The sequence below is a fragment of the Tupaia chinensis genome, unplaced genomic scaffold (genome assembly GCF_000334495.1).
Source record: "Tupaia chinensis unplaced genomic scaffold, TupChi_1.0 Scaffold000049_1, whole genome shotgun sequence".
Lineage (NCBI taxonomy): Eukaryota > Metazoa > Chordata > Mammalia > Scandentia > Tupaiidae > Tupaia > Tupaia belangeri.
In genome coordinates this window covers 378,005-398,185 of record NW_006159507.1, presented here as the reverse complement: position 1 = coordinate 398,185, position 20,181 = coordinate 378,005, and the positions used below count along the sequence as shown (strand labels likewise).

The following is a 20,181-nucleotide window of genomic DNA, read 5'->3' as shown; positions in this document are numbered from 1 at the left end:
CTTTCATTTCAAAGGCGCAGCCTGTGGGCGGATCCAGCCTGACTCACCTCGTCTAGGCAGGTCCCAGGCCCACTGGCTCGCTCATCCCAGCCTCCTTTCCTGGTTCATTCACAGACTCTCGGGCAGGGAGGCTGCCTGGGAGCCGGTCTCCAGGACAGTTACTACGAGACGATCCCTTGGGGAAGAATCCGGTTGTCTGGGGATGGACGCTCACATGCGGAATTAGCACTGTCCACAGTTTCTAGGTGACAGGAGAGTAAGAAACCAGAAAACCAGGTTTCCCAGCTTCTGTCGACTGACCAGGAGGACTACCGCTGTGGGGAGCCCTTAACCCTTCGTGGCCCAGAACGTGCCCTGACTGCAGGCTGTCTAGCAGCACGCCTGGCCCTACCCATTAAACGCCAGGAACTATCCTCTCCCCAGCCACGACAAGCAAAGTGTCTCTGGACATGGCCAAACGTCCCCTAGAAGACAGAATCAACCCACTGAGAACCACTCTTAAATTCAGCTACCATTTAATGGGGGAGAGGGGGGGATGGGGGTTTCCTGCAGAAAAGCTGTGTTGGAACCCAATCTCCTGTCCATCGGGAAGATGTTTCCTATCTCTCTCCTTCCCTCCCACCCCCAGGTCCTGCCACCACCATCTCCCACCTGACCACCACATGCAGCCCCTCGCTAATCCCGCTGCCCTTTCTCTGGCCCCACCCCTGTTCTAAACAGGATCTTTCTGAGCAGCCAGAGGAGCTTTTAAGGCAAATCCAGTCACACCACTCCACTACTTAAAACCTGCCAATGGCTTTAATAAGAGAATGAATTCAGATCATTCAAGCGCAGGCCTAGTGAAGGTCTCTCCCGTTCTGCCTCGTACAGCCAGCCATGCAGGTCCCCTCGCTATTTCCCAAATGACCAACGTCACCCTGCCTCAGGGCCTTGGCACCTGCCGCTCCTTTTTTTTTCTTCCCCTGACTCTCACCCACCTGGTTCCTTATTCAAACATCAGTTTAGGGGCCGGCAAGCGGCATGGTGGTTAAGGTGTTGGACACTCCCACATAGCTGGCCATGGTTCAAGTCCCACACCTGGTGGCTTGCTTTTTCTCTTTCTCTCTCTCTCTCTCATCAAACTAAATGAAATTAAATAAATAATTTAAAAAATAAAAGTCAATTTAAATGGACTCTTCCCAAGAGAGGACTCCCTGACTGCCCCAATAAAAAGTCAAACCCGTTTCCAGGCATCCTCTCATATACCTTTTTTTCCTCTTTTGAACACTTTGTCACTCTCTAAAACGACCCTGTTCATGGTTTAACCCGCTCAGCATCCATCTCCCCATAGGCATGAACACTCCATGGTGCTAAAGAGCAACTGTCGCCTTCACCTGAACTCAGAGCCTGGCCCACAGGGGCCTAATAAATAAATAATGAGTAGTCTGTATTTTCTGAACATTCTACAGAAACATACACCATCTTTATTTTAAGAAAAACACCCTGCCCAAGTACAGCAGTAAGCCCAGCCCAGTAGAACAGTGTTCCCGTGCTGTGCAGGGGGACGCTGAGGCCACATGGCCACAGCACAGGTTCTAGCCCTGGTGGTAACACACCAGGCATGGTGTGCCCCCTGATCCTGGCAGGATGGAGGGGTGGAAGAAACGGCCTGCAGCAGGGACCCTTTCTCCCTTCCCTCCTGCGTATGCTCGGCCTGCTCTGTGGCTTCTCGGAACACACTCTCTCTGTAAGGTCCAGAAAGGCTGGGCTGTTCATCTGGATTTACAGACAAGGAAACCAAGGCTCAGATTCACCTTCTCAGCCACCTGCAAGGCAATCTGAGACCACAGTAAAGCACCGAAGATGTGCAGGCAGCCTTCTGGGAACAGAACGCTCGGTACTGAAGACAGATGGGTTCGTGGGAAGAAAGGCTGGGGCTCGGACTTGGGGGACAGGCTCTCAGAGAGAATCTCTAAGGTGCGTGGGGACCGCCCGTCTCAGAAGCCCTCTCCTGTTCACCCACGCTCCAAGGACCTCTTCCAAAGGCATTCCATGACTGCAAGTTTAATATTCACCTCTAGATCAGAGGCTGTGGGAAATCAGATAAAAAATGAAGGATCACATTTCTCAAAACCTTAAAATTTTACTATAAAATCCATGCTATAGTATCTTCTTTTTTTTTTTTTTTTTTTTTTTTGAGAGAGATTTTCACTGTAGGGCATGTGCGCTCGCCAGACAGACAGAGAGAGACATAGAGACAGAAAGCAAGAAATCACCCCCCAGGGGGGATGGTCACGCCGCAATCCCTTCTCCTCCATTCTCCTCTCGGGATCTTGGGCACGCACGCACACGCGCCCGGCGTGGGTTTTAAGCCACCAGATCTGGGACAGGAACCGCGGTCGACTACGTGGGAATCCAGCGACATAGCCATTACGCTAACTGCTGGTTCCCTATAGTATCTTCTTATAGTCATCAGTTGTGCTGGAGACAACGTGGCCTCTTATTCACTACCCGTGCTTCTTTCCTTCCTTGGTAACAGCACCCTGATGTTCTAGGGCGGCGAGGAACCCAGCCAAGAGTCCACCCTCTGAGCCTCTTTTTCAGGCGAATGTGGCCAGGTCACTAAGTTTGGCCAATGAGATGCAAGCAGGACCACGTGGAAGACTTGCAAAGAGTTCCTGAGAGAAAGCTGACCGTGCTGGGGAGTGGGTCCCTTTTGCCCTGTCGCTCCCTCCTTGGAATGCCCCTGCTTGGGATGTGGATGCGAGGACTGCAGCTGCAGCAATGATTTTGGGCCACGAGGTGACTCTGAATAGAACAGGAATTAACAAGGAACCTGGGAGCCAGCCTACAGTGTGGTGGCGAAGTTCGCTGGATCTAGTATAGCCAACGGCATGGTTTGAGTCAGACTCTGATGCTCAAGGAACATGCCAGGTGTGTGCGCATGCCTCAAATCTCACAAGGGGGAGAAATGGAGGGGAAGGGACTGTGATGCAGCCATGCCCCACGGGGAGTGCTTTCTCACTTTCCCTCTCACTCTCTCTGTGTTTCTCTCCAGATAAAGCATACACTCTCTGACAAAAATTTAAATTAAAAAAAAAAAGAATCTGAATTTCTAATGCCTTCACAGCACATTGGATGGCCCAGGTTTAGATTTCTCATAAAATAATAGACTCACTTGTGCTTTCTTGTTAGATGTAACTTAACCTAAGCCTAACTGAGCGGCTGTTCACCAGGACCATCCGTGTCACGGTGGTTAAGGTGGCTGGACCCCACGTGGCCACCTATGCAGTTCAAGCCCCAGACCTGGCGACTTGAGAAACATGCTGGGCGAGGGAACCAGCAGTTAGTGTAATGGTTATGTCGCTGGAATCCCACGTAGTCGACTGCGGTTCGTGTCCCGGACCCGGTGACTTAAAACTCATGCCGGGCGTGTGCGTGCGTGCGCAAGATCCCGAGAGGAGAATGGAAGGAGAAGGGATTGCGGCGTGACCATCCCCCCTGGGGGGTGATTTCTCGCTTTCTGTCTCTATGTCTCTCTCTGTCTGTCTGGTGAGCGCACGCGCCCTATAGCAAAAATCTCTCCAAAAAAAAAAAGAAACATGCTGGGCGAGTGTGTGTGTGTGTGTGTGTGTGTGTGTGTGTGTGTGCGCGCGCACCCAAAATCCTGAAAGGAGGGAGAAATGGAAGAGGAAGGATTGCTGCCTGCCCACCTCGCATGGAGGTTCGTCCTCACCCCTCATGACACTGCTCCCCGTCTCTCTCCAGCAAGTGCCCTCTGGTAAAAATAGAGAAAGAAAAGATAAAGAAAGAAAGAGGGAAGAAGGAAGGGAGGGAGAGGGGAAGGGAAGGGAAGGGAAGGGAAGGGAAGGGAAGGGAAGGGAGGGGAAGGGAAAATAGAAAGGAAAGAAGGAAGGACAGACGGACGGACGATATCATCCCACTGCCGTGACATCACGTCCCCCAGGCCTTGGCGTTCTCGGCCACCTGTTAGACTGAGGTTGGGGGGTGGGGGGCTCGGCTTAGGCCAGGGGCCCTCAGCATGAACAGACTCATGGTGTAAAGCCTGCCTTACAAGAGGCAGTGACAGACGGGCCACTCAGCTGGGCCACATGGGAGGTCCCGGGTGGACTCCCTGGGCCTCCTGGACACAGCAAGGGCACACACACTCCTGTGTCCCCAGCTGGCCGAGGCTGCAACAGGACTGCGGTGTGAGGGCCCTGATGAGGTGCCTGTGTCTCTGTCTCTCATTCTCTCCCCTTTCTCTTTCACAAGAAAGAAACTTACAAAAAAGGATTTCAGGCCAGCAGACGGCGTGGTGGTTAAGGGCATTGGATTCCCATGTGTTCGATTGCGGTTCGACTCCTGGATCTGAGGGCTTGCTTTCTCGCTTTCTCTTTCTCTCTCTCTGGTCAAATTAAAAAGTAATAATAATAAACGGAATTAAATAAATAAATAATTCTAAAATTTAAAAACAAAAATGAAGGGCTTTCTCTGGAAAGCCAGAACTGAACATGAAATTGGAAATGGAAAGCTGATGAGCCGAGCCTCAGGGCCACCCGAGGAACGCACTGGGCCTTCTGCAGGCTCCAGCCGCTTACTCCCCGAAGAGTGTCTAGAAAGGTGTCGGGGGGAGCAGACGCGGGGACAGGCGCTGTCTGCACTGCGGGAATGACGACAGTGCATGCCAGAAATAAAATGCTGCTTACTTTCTGTCTGGTTTCCGAATTGCTTTTTCCTGGTTGCAAAGTGCCAGGCCTGGCAGCTTTCTAAAAATTTTAAATTCAATTCAAGTCAACAAATATTTGTAGAGCACCACCTATTCAAAAAAAAAGGCAGGCCGGGGCACCGCATCCTTGCTAAGGATCAGGCACTATTCTGCATGCCGATCCCTAGCCACTCACTCCATCCGCACAGCAGCCCCCCTGAGAGAGGTACTATGGCTTGTACGGGACGGAACTGAGGCACAGAGAGGTTAGGCAATTTACTGAAGGTTACACAGCCAGGAAGCGAGAAGTCAAGATTCCAAGTTGGCAGGTCTTACTGCAAGACCCATCCGTTCTCCTATCAACCATACGACACCTTGTCCCTGCTATCTCTAAGGGGGAAAACACACCCACAAATGGTCGTAACATTGTCCCCCAAACCTCAGTCCCTTGCTGGCCACATTCCTGATCTCTTACTGAATCTTTTCATTTAAATTAATTCTTAGTGTTACTTACAGAAATTTATTTTAAACCAAACTTTCTATTACTACCATAAGTAGGATGCCAGGATCATCGGTTGGAAATCAAACGAGTGCATAAATATACAAAGAAATAAAGGCGCCATTAAAATCGTTATAAATGTGGGACCAGCAGATGGCGTAATGGTTACATTGCTGGACTTGCATATAATCGGTCGCCGTTCGAGTCCTGCACTTGGCGACTTAAAACTCATGCCAGGCATGTGTGTGTGTACATGCCCAAAATCCCGAGAGGAGAATGGAGGGAAAGGGATTGCAGTGTGACCATCCCCCCGTGGGGTGATTTCTCGCTTTCTGTCTGTCTGTCTCTCTAGTGAACTCACACACCCTATAGTAAAAATCTCTCTAAAAAAAATTATTTTAAATGTTACAAATGCTAATTAATAAGACAAAATTCATCAACTCAGACAAAGTGTTGCCTGGACAAGGGCAGAACTGGGCTTAGCAGCTCCAGGGATGGAACCAAAGCCCGATCACCGGCAGGCTGGATAAGAAAACCGCCTGGATCAGTGCTCAGACATGACGGGTGCTCAAGCCTGTGCTGAAGGCTCTGCAGGCATGCAAAGACTCTTAACTGCAAGAAGAAAAAGGACCACTGCCCCGCCCAGTACTAGGTCCTGTGTGCAGAGAAGGGAGTGGGAAAAGAACACCGAACAATGTAGAAAATGTTGATGTATTTCCCTGCAACTGAAAAGCAGCATTTGTTCAGGTAACCCGTCTGGTTTTCTCTGCCTTCCCAGCTCTGTGTGTGCAGCCTGTGGGGCACATAGTAGATGCTGGAAAATGCTTAACAAACCAGTTCTCCAAGGGACAAAGCCTGGTTTGTAGTGCTTGCCCATGTACGTGGTGTAAATACTCCCACGGTGGCTGATTTCCAGCTCCCGACGTGATGTCACCAAGCACGGAGCTGGGGAGAGACGGGCAGGACGCCGCTCTCTGTCCTTTTTCCACCACGCAGACACAATGAGTGTGAGTTGCCCCAGGAGACCAGATTACAGCAGAATGGAGACCAGTTCCTGAAAACTGAGTCACCAGCCTTCGCGAGCCTGTACAGATGGACTCAGGGCACCCCTGGGTATACACGCGTCCCTGTGCCCGTTCATGAGATGCATTTCTACTCCCGCACGGACGCTCCAGCTCTCTCTCTCTGCTCCCACTGCTTTTCACACCCACAGCTGAGAGCCCTCCTTCCCCAAACACACGCGTGCTTCCTGCCCACAGCCCTTCACCCTGTAAGGAGCTTGTGACGGTCTTGTTTCCTCCCTATCCTGTCCATGCTCATAGACCACCACTCCCCTGTCCTCTGTACCCACCAGCAGTGCCACCAGCACCCCCATTCACTAGCCTGGCCTCCCCAGCGGCCCTGAGCAAGCCAGATCCCTGCACATCACAGAAACTGCGAACGCTGTGCTCCGAATCACCTTGGCCCCCATGCTCCTAGGGCTGGTCACCCGGCAGGGACTAGAGTCTCCTCCTGGAATCTAGTGACACACATCTTCCAGTCTAGACGCGGCCCAGCTGCCAGGGCCCAGGCCGAATGAATCCACAGCCCTCCACACTGGGCACCAGTGAGACTCACGGCTTTGGTGTCGGCCTGGGGCCTGCAGACCCCGCACAGACTTGGTGTAGCCCTTGGCTTCTAGAAGCAACCCAGAGGAGACTGCACAGCTGACAGGCATGCGTGCGTGCCTGAGTGTGGCATGGCGTGTGGCGTGCCTCCCCCGGAGGGCCGGCGATGCCAAGAGTCATCCATCACCCTTTCACTGAAAAGTGGGAAAACAAACAACAAAAACCTGGCCTGGCCCCATTGAATGTGAACCAAGCACAAAAGCAGCGGAGAAAGCTTTTCCTCTTTGTACTTCCCTTTTCCGGCCGAGAAACACCGACGGGCCAAGATAAGGGGCGGGAGCCCTCTGGATGGTTTCAAAGAGTTGGCACCCTCCACCCCAGGCCCACTCCCACTGGCCAGCGGGCCCCCCGTGAGAGCCCTCGGTGGGAGCGAGGCAGCCGGGGCTCCAGGCCAGGCGGCTTGGACGAGCTTGAAGGCTCAGCCGGCAGCAGGAGGAAGCGCGGCCTGTCAGGAGGCGTGATGAAGCATCTGCTTATCGGAGCTTTCCTTTCAACTGCCTCCAAGCCAGCGCCGGGCCGGCCCGGCAAGGCCACCGGACAGGCGCTGTCTGCACTGCGGGAATGACGACAGTGCATGCCAGAAATAAAATGCTGCTTACTTTCTGTCTGGTTTCCGAATTGCTTTTTCCTGGTTGCAAAGTGCCAGGCCTGGCAGCTTTCTAAAAATTTTAAATTCAATTCAAGTCAACAAATATTTGTAGAGCACCACCTATTCAAAAAAAAAGGCAGGCCGGGGCACCGCATCCTTGCTAAGGATCAGGCACTATTCTGCATGCCGATCCCTAGCCACTCACTCCATCCGCACAGCAGCCCCCCTGAGAGAGGTACTATGGCTTGTACGGGACGGAACTGAGGCACAGAGAGGTTAGGCAATTTACTGAAGGTTACACAGCCAGGAAGCGAGAAGTCAAGATTCCAAGTTGGCAGGTCTTACTGCAAGACCCATCCGTTCTCCTATCAACCATACGACACCTTGTCCCTGCTATCTCTAAGGGGGAAAACACACCCACAAATGGTCGTAACATTGTCCCCCAAACCTCAGTCCCTTGCTGGCCACATTCCTGATCTCTTACTGAATCTTTTCATTTAAATTAATTCTTAGTGTTACTTACAGAAATTTATTTTAAACCAAACTTTCTATTACTACCATAAGTAGGATGCCAGGATCATCGGTTGGAAATCAAACGAGTGCATAAATATACAAAGAAATAAAGGCGCCATTAAAATCGTTATAAATGTGGGACCAGCAGATGGCGTAATGGTTACATTGCTGGACTTGCATATAATCGGTCGCCGTTCGAGTCCTGCACTTGGCGACTTAAAACTCATGCCAGGCATGTGTGTGTGTACATGCCCAAAATCCCGAGAGGAGAATGGAGGGAAAGGGATTGCAGTGTGACCATCCCCCCGTGGGGTGATTTCTCGCTTTCTGTCTGTCTGTCTCTCTAGTGAACTCACACACCCTATAGTAAAAATCTCTCTAAAAAAAATTATTTTAAATGTTACAAATGCTAATTAATAAGACAAAATTCATCAACTCAGACAAAGTGTTGCCTGGACAAGGGCAGAACTGGGCTTAGCAGCTCCAGGGATGGAACCAAAGCCCGATCACCGGCAGGCTGGATAAGAAAACCGCCTGGATCAGTGCTCAGACATGACGGGTGCTCAAGCCTGTGCTGAAGGCTCTGCAGGCATGCAAAGACTCTTAACTGCAAGAAGAAAAAGGACCACTGCCCCGCCCGGTACTAGGTCCTGTGTGCAGAGAAGGGAGTGGGAAAAGAACACCGAACAATGTAGAAAATGTTGATGTATTTCCCTGCAACTGAAAAGCAGCATTTGTTCAGGTAACCCGTCTGGTTTTCTCTGCCTTCCCAGCTCTGTGTGTGCAGCCTGTGGGGCACATAGTAGATGCTGGTAAATGCTTAACAAACCAGTTCTCCAAGGGACAAAGCCTGGTTTGTAGTGCTTGCCCATGTACGTGGTGTAAATACTCCCACGGTGGCTGATTTCCAGCTCCCGACGTGATGTCACCAAGCACGGAGCTGGGGAGAGACGGGCAGGACGCCGCTCTCTGTCCTTTTTCCACCACGCAGACACAATGAGTGTGAGTTGCCCCAGGAGACCAGATTACAGCAGAATGGAGACCAGTTCCTGAAAACTGAGTCACCAGCCTTCGCGAGCCTGTACAGATGGACTCAGGGCACCCCTGGGTATACACGCGTCCCTGTGCCCGTTCATGAGATGCATTTCTACTCACGCACGGACGGTCCAGCTCTCTCTCTCTGCTCCCACTGCTTTTCACACCCACAGCTGAGAGCCCTCCTTCCCCAAACACACGCGTGCTTCCTGCCCACAGCCCTTCACCCTGTAAGGAGCTTGTGACGGTCTTGTTTCCTCCCTATCCTGTCCATGCTCATAGACCACCACTCCCCTGTCCTCTGTACCCACCAGCAGTGCCACCAGCACCCCCATTCACTAGCCTGGCCTCCCCAGCGGCCCTGAGCAAGCCAGATCCCTGCACATCACAGAAACTGCGAACGCTGTGCTCCGAATCACCTTGGCCCCCATGCTCCTAGGGCTGGTCACCCGGCAGGGACTAGAGTCTCCTCCTGGAATCTAGTGACACACATCTTCCAGTCTAGACGCGGCCCAGCTGCCAGGGCCCAGGCCGAATGAATCCACAGCCCTCCACACTGGGCACCAGTGAGACTCACGGCTTTGGTGTCGGCCTGGGGCCTGCAGACCCCGCACAGACTTGGTGTAGCCCTTGGCTTCTAGAAGCAACCCAGAGGAGACTGCACAGCTGACAGGCATGCGTGCGTGCCTGAGTGTGGCATGGCGTGTGGCGTGCCTCCCCCGGAGGGCCGGCGATGCCAAGAGTCATCCATCACCCTTTCACTGAAAAGTGGGAAAACAAACAACAAAAACCTGGCCTGGCCCCATTGAATGTGAACCAAGCACAAAAGCAGCGGAGAAAGCTTTTCCTCTTTGTACTTCCCTTTTCCGGCCGAGAAACACCGACGGGCCAAGATAAGGGGCGGGAGCCCTCTGGATGGTTTCAAAGAGTTGGCACCCTCCACCCCAGGCCCACTCCCACTGGCCAGCGGGCCCCCCGTGAGAGCCCTCGGTGGGAGCGAGGCAGCCGGGGCTCCAGGCCAGGCGGCTTGGACGAGCTTGAAGGCTCAGCCGGCAGCAGGAGGAAGCGCGGCCTGTCAGGAGGCGTGATGAAGCATCTGCTTATCGGAGCTTTCCTTTCAACTGCCTCCAAGCCAGCGCCGGGCCGGCCCGTCAAGGCCGAGCGTGCTCCTTTCATGTCGCTCCGTGTCCCCCGGTCATTGATGTGTCCGCGTGTGCATGGAGCTCTAGCAGCGCTGGAGTTCGCAGCTGGGGGCCAGAGTCTCAGAGAGGAGGGACAATGTGCCTCCCAGCCGGGCCCCTGACTACCCCCGTGGCATTTGCAAAGTCACCAAAACCATCAGGGCCCTGGTCTCCATTAACCAGAGAAGGGATTCTAACAGACCCAAGCAGTGTAGACCAGGGGCTTGGGCGCTGGCCAGCCCAAACCGAAGCCGCAGCTGCTGAACTAGCTGGAGGCTGACCTCTTTCAGGTTGCTCAGACCCTCCAAAGGCCTTTACACACAAGTGAAATGGAAAGAGCACCTACGAGCGCAGTCACCGGGATGAAAGGGGTGCAGCGCTCAGAACCAGTGTGAGCACCGGAGAGCTCAGTGAACGGCGCCCTCCTCCCCACGGCTGCAGCCCTCACTGTCTTCTCACGGGCCACAATGGGCATGGCACGGCGGTCAGTGGAGCACGCACAGCTGGGCAATGAGAAGCCGACAATCTGCAGAGAGGTCGTGCCTGGGACCTGCTGTCCTCCTCGGGTGAGGAGCCTCTCTCAGCTCGGGCATCTTTCCACCCAAGTATGAGTCTCCTTCCCCAGGGCCCTGGACACAGCCGGCTCCCCTGCGGTGACTGGCTCAGACCTCGGCAGGGAAGCCTGGCTGGGCCGAGGCTCTGAGAGGCAGAGACAGAGCCCAGGGGTGAGGGCGGCTGGATCCCTGCAACCTCCTCTCACCTGTGCCGATTCAGGGTCATGATGCCCCCTCCATGCTGACACGTATGTGGTGCTCGGGAGAGAGCCTGGCCCTGAACTTGGTGCCTTTGACCGTCGGTTTCTGAGGCCCCATCTACATCTTAAAACTACACTTCATCGGGGCTGGAGAACACCAGCCACATCTCCGAACCCCCATCTGTACCAAGGGGATGATGAACCACCTCACGAGCTGCGGAGGATTAGTGCTGTAACACGTGCAGAGAGCTTAGACCAGTTCCTGACACCCAGCACCTAGTGAGGGCTCTGTTAAGTCACCGGTTCCCACCGTCACCATCGTCATCCACTTCAAACCCTCCTCCGAACCATCGAGGGCAGCTGGACATCGCCGTCGTCCTGTTCGGTTTTAGCCGTCCTTAGATCACGGACGCAGAGCAAGGACAGGCCCTGCTGCCTGCTCGTCCCCACGCTGAGCCCTGCAGGGGGCACTGTCATTCCCTATGTCAGCTCAGAGAGGCTCAGAAAGCTGCCTCAGGTGCCCAGCTGGGAAGAGACAGGCAACAAGGAATCAGAAGTGAGCCTGCAGGCCAGCCCTGGGCTTTTCTCTTCACCTGCCCCTCCTATTTCCTCTATTTACAATTCTGTCTTTTACTTTCAAGTGGAAGTAGCATGCTTCAGTAAGTCATGCAGACTCAAGAAGCCTGCCCTCCCCCTCCTCAGTCTATCTAGTGCCCCAAAGCCCTTTCCTTTTCCCACTCTGGCCAGATCTTTTGCCGCAGAGCTGCCAAGGCATCCTGGCCAGGAAGGAGCCAAACAGGCCTCTGTCCCTAGCCTGGAGGCTGAGCGCTGCCAACAAGGCCCCACCCAGCCATCTCATAGGCGGGAGATGCTCTCACCTCCCATGGCAGGGAGGTGACAGGCTGAGAAGCCACAGTGCGCCAAGAAGGACTTGCTGACAGAAAGGGAAATGAAGTTTGCTATAAGAGGGAAAAGCTCACCCTAACTCCCCAGGATTAGCAAGGCCTGGGTCCCACCCTGCTCCAGCTCTGCCACCCTCCGTCAGCTCAGGAAGACAACGGTGCGCAGTCCCAGACATGGGTGCAGATGGTGTGCCCACTCCGTGCGAGTCCGCCATAGTTGGACACCCCATCGCTCGCGGGCATGGTGCTATCAGCAGTGACCTCCACCACCCCGACGCTCACCCAAAGCCTCCTTTCCTGAAGGGGTTGGAGGGTGACACAGTACTCTGCTCCAAGAACAGGCAGCCTCTCCACAATGCAAAGGGGTGAGTTCCACCTAAATGCCCGGCATGAACCTTGCCACCTGTGAGCAGGGACATACCACCTTCCTCCTACGGAGACCCAGCTCACCCCTTCTGAACGGGAATTCCTCTGCTGACTGGCAGAGTGCACAGGTTTTAGTGAGCGTGGATGTGGAGGGACTGTGGAGAACCAACGTGCTCACTCCTATAAATTCAGAGTCCAGCTCCTCCCTCCTTCCGCGGAGCCCACGGGAAGTGTCTCAACCCTCCTCCCAGGCGTGAGTCACAACTGCACCGGCCAACTCTGCACCCAGATGTGACACCCAGACGGATTTAATCCAGGCCTCAACTATCCCTCCTTTACCCAGTGGGAAGCCTGGGGACCAGAAGAGCTCCCATTCTACTACGAAGGAGGACAATAACTGGTAAGGGAGAGGCAGCTTCACAGGTAGAGTGTCTTCTTTATATTAAAAAACAAACAAACAGGGACCAGCAGATGGCGTAGTGGTTACGTCACTGGACTCTCATGTAGTTGACTGCAGTGCGAGTCCAGGACCCAGCGGCTTAAAACTCATACCAGGCGTGTGCACGTGCATGCCCAAAATCCAGAGAGGAGACTAGAGGAGAAGGGATTGCAGCGTGGCTATCCCTCCTTGGGGAGGATTTCTCGTTTTCTGTCTCTCTGTCTCTCCGGTGAGCATATATGCCCTATAGCAAAAATTTCTAAAAAAAACCCACCTTAGAGCAAACACTTGAACATTTAAGTCAGCAAGATCGGGGTTCATTTTTCTAAGAATTTCCCAAAGCAGTCTCAAAATCCCCACCCAGGCTCCCCAGGAGATGCCAGAGGAGCCGAGCTACGATGCAAATGGACACGCTGGGCCAGCGTGGTACTGGGGGGACCTAGAGAGCCCAGGGCCTGTCTGATGGAGGGGACAGGGCCAGCCGTGGTGGCACAGCTCTAACGTGGTGCTCTGGCTGCTGAAGCCACGTGGAGAGGTCCCAGGTGTGGGTCCCCAAGCCTCCGTGGACAGGCCGGGTACTGCACAAGCGTGATGCTGGCTGGCTGAGGCCCGGGGTGGATTGTGATGGGAGGAGTGCCTGTCTCTCTGTCTCTCTGTCTGTCTGTCTGTCTGTCTGTCTCTCTCTCTCAGATGAAAGAAGTAAGCAAACATTTAAAGGGAGGGTGGCTGCTCGGCTTCCGACACCTGTTGCCAGGCAGGACGTTGCCCGGTGTTGCCAGTCTCCTGCTAGTTAATCAGCTGGAAATCCAGCCTTGGGTGGAAATCTCCTCATCAGGAGATGCTGTTAACTAGTGCCAACCACTGCCACTGTGCAAACCCTGAGTAGGCCAAACCACCTGTGGACGGACTCGGGCCTTGAGATTCCAGACCCAGTGTTCTCCCTCTGCATGCTCATCGGGCATTTACATCCTGCAACACCCCACTCAGGTGTCACCTCCTCCACAAAGCAGCCCAGATTTCTGGAGCAAAGCCAGCCGTTTACCCAGACCCTCAGGACCGGCTTCCTTTCTCACGATCCTGACCTCTATGAACAAACAAGAATTGCTAGAATCGCAGTTGCATCCTGCCAGACTCTTCTGGGCGCTCTGGCCACCTGACTTGAGCACAGAAAGATTAAGTAACTTGACTAACGTCACCCAGCCAGTGAGCGGCACAGCAGGATTCAAATAGGCCATTGGCTCTGTCTCCCTTGCTGTTTGCCTCTTTGATAAACTGTCCCCTTTTTGCCCTCGGTGACTCTGTATCTGTCCGTCTCTGTCCGTCTCAGCAGACTGAGAGCTCCCTGAAGGCAGGCGCTGATCTCGCCTCTGCTATCCAGGGTAGAAAGTGATGCTCAGTGAGTACCTGCTGACTGAATGGTGCAGGCTGGCCACCATCCCAGATCCCCGTGCAAGATACCCAGGGGAGCAGGCTGTTAGAATCACTCCGCTCTCAGCTGGGTTTAGCAGATGGGTTAAAGAGAGGAAGTGATCCCACTGGGAAACATCTCTGCCATCCCAGTCTGGCCCCGATAGGAAACAGGGGGCTGGCCGTAAGCTCTCCCCAGAGCAAGTCCCCACCAAGTCACAGCTCCCCAGAGTCTGGCTTCTCCCTGTGCCTTTGCCCAAGGAGGGGTGCTTGCCTGACCACGTCAGCTTCCATGGGTCCCATGTCCCTGGCAAAATTAATAAGTACTGGGTTGCTATTTTTGCACACGTCATGACTTTCCGGGCAACCCAATAAGTAAAAATAAAAAGTCTACCAAAAATTAAATGCAAAAAGAAAAAAAGCATGTGAAAAAAATGACACACAGGTATGTGAGAAAGAGTATGAACACACATGAGAGAAAACTCTCAGTACCCCCAGTGCCCTGTACTTCCTTGGTAGAGCCCCAGGCAAGCACTAAACCTTCTGCTTAAGACCCGTTACAAGCCTGTGTCTAGATGTTCATGGCGTACCCCACCTGCACCCCCGGACTCCTCCTCTGAGGCCAGTCTCTGCAGCTCCTGATTCCATCAGATCGGCTCAGTCCCCAGCCCCCTGCCCCTGCGCTCCGGGAGAAGGGGCAGGAGCAGCCATGGAGGGGGTTATTGGAACAGGAAGATGGGGCGAGGTCTGGGAAGCACACTTTGGACACAATAAACAAGCCTTTTGCCTTGTTTGGAGACGAACCCAGGACCCCCAATCCCAGCACGGCCCTGCAAGCATTAGTTCAAAGTTAAAGTTAGACACACGCAAAGCTAAAGCCCCAAGGGAACTCAGAGCTCAAAAACAATACTCTCTTTGACTATAAAAACCACAAGGGAACACCCACGGCATACTTCTTGATTAAAAAAGGAAAGTGAAAAATAAGGGTTTTTTTTTTTTCTTCCAAATCATTATAAAACTAACTTGTGCCTGTTCCATCTAGTCACGACTTCTGTTGCCTCGGGCCAGCCCAGTCACATTGGCCACAGACACAAGGGATAGAGGAAGCTCAGGCACAGCCGAGTGAACTGAACCGGCCCTTCTGAATCGCTGTCACTTCCTTCCCCCACTTCCTTTAGCACAGGAAAGTCACCACGCAGCGCCTGTGTCAGCACATCCATCACCCCCACTTCCAGGGCAGCGTGCACCCGAGAGACCAGACGGGCAGGGGCAGGTAGGGGCTCCCTAAGGCCCCCAAGAAACAGCAGTGGCCTCTTTCCGCCGCTGCTCAGGCAGCAGACCAGGTGCCTAGGACGTGCCGCGCACTATGGTTGGGCCTGGGGAGTGCACAACGGAGGGAGGATGGATGGACAACAGGAAGGAAGCGGGGATGGAAGGGCCAGCGCCAGGGTGGGTCCAAGGGAAGGGGAGCTGAGGAGCAGGGGAGGGAAGGAAGAAAGAACGCATCCAGTGCTGGGAGGGCAAAAAAGTAATAAAAGAAGTAAGACAAAGAACAGCAGGGGAAGGGTGGTTGTTTGGGCAGAAGAATCAGAGGGCATGTCTTTGAGGAGGTGACAATTGAGCTGAGACCCGAATGGAGCAGAGAAAGGGCCGTGCGGATACTGGGAGAGGCAAACAGCAAGTGTCCAGGCCCTGAAGCAGGAGCTACCTGGAGAGCTGAGGAATAGCAGGGAGGCCGGGAGGGGTGCAGAGGGGTAAGAAGGGTTCAGGTGATGAGGGACCTTGCAGTCCACACGGGGAGTTTGTGTGCACAAGAGGAGAGGGAAACCCAGGAGAGGTCAGATCAGAGGGAGAGGGGGTAGTGACACGTTAAACAGATTCCTCCAGGCTCTGTGTGTAGAATAGACTAGACGGGGTTATGGTGGAGGCACGGAGGCCGGCGAGGAGGCTGCACTGATAGCCTGAGAAGGACAGGTGGTTAGATGTGTCATGCAAACCGGGTGCTCATGGTTTCCCTCCTATCACTGAGTCTAGGGTCAGGTGTATCCAAGTTTAATAAACATTCACCTGGTGCAAGTTCCAAACATTGCATTCACTAGAGCGACCTTTACAGTTTTACAGTGAATGTCAGGCAGGAAGACGGCATGTGCGTAACTGAAACCTAGGCTTCACGGGAGAAGATCTGTCTGGTTCAAAACACAAGGCCAATAGGACTGACAAGTGGCGTGGTGGTTAAAGGCATTGGACTCCCATGTGGCTGACCACAGTCCAAGTCCTAGACCTGGCGGTTTGCTTTCTCACTTTCCGTCTTTTTCTCTCTTTGGTCAAATTAAAATAATAATAATAATAATAATAATAGTAAATAAGGTTAAATAAAATAATTATTTTTTTAAAAAAAGGACCAGGACCAGTAGTTGACGTAATGGCTATGTCGCTGAACTCCCACGTAGTTGATTGCAGTTTGAGTCCCAGACCTGTGGCTTAAACTCATACCAGGCATGTGCATGTGTGTGTGTGTGTGTGTGTGTGTGTGTGTGTGCCCAAGATCCCAAGAGGAGAATGGAGGAGAAGGGATTGCAGCATGGCTATCCCCCCGGGAGGTGATTTCTCACTTTCTATCTCTCTGTCCCGCTTTCTATCTCTTTCTGGTGAGCACACATGCCCTATAGCAAAAAAAAAAGGCCGAGAAGATCAATTCAGCTTCACTTGCATTTTGTGGGAAATCAAAATGCAATGCCTTTTCAAGTTCAACAGTCATGGCAGCATTGCTCATTAATCAGGAATTGAAAGGTGCTAGGCATTCTGCCAAGTCCTTGATAAATGGCAATGCTGATGAATGACAGCAATGAGAACAATGAATCCGACCCCGAGCTCAAACACAGGTCAGCTCTGGAAGGGTGTTCCAGAAGTCGGTGGCACGGGACCTCAGGAAGACGAGGCAGCCCCTAGTGTGAGGGGACCTTGCCTTGTCCATAGCGCTCACCTTCCAGACTCTGCAGTGAGTGCACTTCCTCCCACGACGGAGACCAGAGCAGCCTGCCCTCAGTACCGCGCTAAGCACTGCTGTACACTGTGCTCTGTGACAATCCGAACAGATCGGTAACATCCTCTCCGGCTTGACGTCAGGGAAACTGAAACCCAGACGGCCAGTTTATCCTTGTCCAGAAAACAGCAAGAGGTGAAAGTTAGAAACCTACAAGAGCAGCCATGGGGCTGGGGGTGCGTGGAGATGAAAAGCAATATGCCAATGAAATCATGGGAGTTCACTCCAGAGAACGAGGAGTGCCTTTCATTTCTTCTTCATGTTGTCTTGTATTCTTTAAATTGTAAGTGAGCTCAGATCCTGACGGTGCAGAGCCCGCAGCCTCAGCCAGGGAGTCCCAGCTACTTTTAATGGAGGAGAAGCCTGGCCAGCCCCAGCCTCAACACCATCACAGCCACCACCATCCGTACCATCATCCCCAACTGCAACGGTCGCACCACCACCACCATTAATATTTCTACCACCACAGCCACAACCTCCACCACCACCACTGTCACCAGCAGCCTCACCAATACCTGCAGCATGGAGCCTGCAGCATGGAGCCTGCAGCATGGAGCCAGGGGTAGTCCCAAGGCCCAGCCAAAGCTGAAACAGGGGCAGAAACACGCCCTCCAGCAGCACCGGAAAACGCCAAAGAAGAAAACAGGCTAGAGTGAACTAAAAGGGAGTGCTAGAGAAAGAAATAATCTTCAAAGAGCCTGGGTCCTGATGAAGTAACCAACCCTATTTCAAGGGTCCTCAATGGCAACCAGCAAGTTGTAGACACCAGCCTAAGGCAGACTGTAAAGGCCAGCACCTTTGGGAAAGCAGGAATTAAAACCAAGAATTTTATTCAAAAAAACAGTATGGACAAAGAGAATGGGAAGTCTTACGAAAGTAAATCTGGAGAGAACCAGTCTGTAGTAAAGACTGATCCTGTAGCAATTCCAGGTGGCGTTGTGACAACTGATTCTAGCTATCTCACTAATGGCTACTTAGGCACAGAGCAGACAATGACGGCGGTGGATCTGAGAGTGCCACTCCTAAAAATGGAAAGCTAGGCGCAATGGTACCAAGAGCCGTGAAAACCTTAACTTCGTGCAGGACAAAATAATGCAACAAGAGACCAGTGTCCCAACCTTAAAATGGGGACGTGAAGCTTTCAAGCCTGACTATAGTGAAAAGGGAAACCGAGTAGATGGTCCAAAGCCTATTTGGAAGTATGAAACTGGTCCTGGAGGAACAGGTCGAGGAAAATCTGCTATGGGTGATATGCTTCAGAAAAGCTTGGATATTAAACCTAATGTGAGCAGCAAAAGGTTTGATGATTGGCCCAAAGGAAAACATGCTTCAGCTGTCTCCTCCAAAGAAGACTTGTGGACCCTATTTAAACCACCTCCAGTTTTTCCAGTGGACAATAGCAGTGTTAAAATAGTTCCTAAAATAAGTTATGCAAGCAAAGGTAAGGAAAACCTCAACAAAACTATACAGAACTCTTCGGCATCACCTTCTTCATCTTCATCTTCTTCATCATCTGCTGGAGAAGCTCAGACCCAGTCTTCAAGTCGGTTAACCCAGGTCCCTATGTCAGCGCTGAAATCTTACTTCTGCCAACTTTTCCAAGGGGCCTGTTGTAGCAGGGACTGACGCAAGTATGGGTCCCCCAGGGGGGCAGCCACTGCTAACTACTGCTGCTAGGACTCTGACGCCTATCTCTTCTGGAGCTGATTCGGTTTTTCAGGACATGAGTTTAACGTCAGCAGCTGTTGAACAAATGAAGTCTAGCCTTTTTATCTACCCTTCAAATATGCAGACTGTGCTGTGAGGCACAGCACAAGTGGATCTGCCCTCTCAACCAGATCAGCAGAAACTGGGAGCCATCTTCCACAATCAGTGGGGTGTATCATTCATAAATGAACCCAGGGCTGGCCCTGAGACTGCTATTGGAAAGTCATCAGATCACACAGTGATGGAGGTGACATTTCAAGGAGAGCATCCTGCCACTTCAGTTTCTCAGGGCGCTGAAAGAATCCCCCGAGGAACTGAGCATCCTGTGCTGCCCAAGGCTGATGAGCTGCAAAAGCGGGCTAGTCCTCCAGTTCTGGGTGGCACTCTAAAATCTGGGACTACTGGTGAGAGTGGAGCCTTACCCTTGGACCCGGTCATAGAGGTGACCTGCAGAAAGCAAGCACCAACGGTCAAGGTGCTTCAGTGTTTCAAAGGACTACGAGACAGAAAATCCAAATCCTCTGGTCTCTCCTCCGCATGCTTAGTTAGGCTCCGCCAAAGAACAGACACCAGAGAGGCCTAGAAAGGAACCATAGCGGGGTTCTTTTGACCTGAGGGCTGCTATTGTCTATCACAATAAAGAAATGGACTCTCTTTGGAATTTGCAGAAGTAAGATCCCTAAAGAATAATCACTTCCAATGAAGCCATGGATAGTCCAGATCAGGGAAGGGCAGACTGCCTGTTCGTAACCTTTCTGCAGCATTAGAGCCACTGTTCATGGGGAACACAGGCTGCTACGCTCCTAGATCTTCAACGCAGCAGAGGAGCCGTACGTAGAATCACAGGCTAATATATACATACATATATATATATATATATATATATATATACACACACACACACACACACACATCACAGGCTAATATATACATATATATACACACAACACACACATCACAGGCTAATATATACATATACACACACACACATCACAGGCTAATATATACATATACACACACACACATCACAGGCTAATATATACATACATATGTATGTGTGTGTATGTATATGTATATGTATATATATACACATATATTTGTATATATGTATATATACACATATATATTTGTATATATGTATATGTGTATATATACATATGTATATGTGTATATATATATATACACACACATATATATATGGTTACTTTAAAAGGGGCAACTGAATGTATTTAGACTTCTTAAGGAATCAAATTTATTTCAAGAGACTACACATGGTTACTCAATCTCCAGTACTGAATAGTTTCCCCCCTCCTTTTTTCTGGTATTAGTTTTTGTTTTTTAAGCGTGAATGCAAGTGATTGTGATTCATGAATACAGACTTAACAAGCACGG

General features: G+C 52.0%; 1 protein-coding gene and 1 pseudogene across 5 annotated transcripts in view; one reads left to right on the top strand and one right to left on the bottom strand.

Annotated features, from left to right (window-relative positions):
• The window catches only part of NFATC2 (nuclear factor of activated T cells 2), a 181,831-nt gene that overhangs the window by 110,060 nt on the left and 51,590 nt on the right, over positions 1 to 20,181 (bottom strand). The gene's annotated exons all lie outside the window — the stretch shown is intronic.
• LOC102492058 (nuclear fragile X mental retardation-interacting protein 2 pseudogene) lies at positions 17,402 to 19,556 on the top strand (annotated as a pseudogene).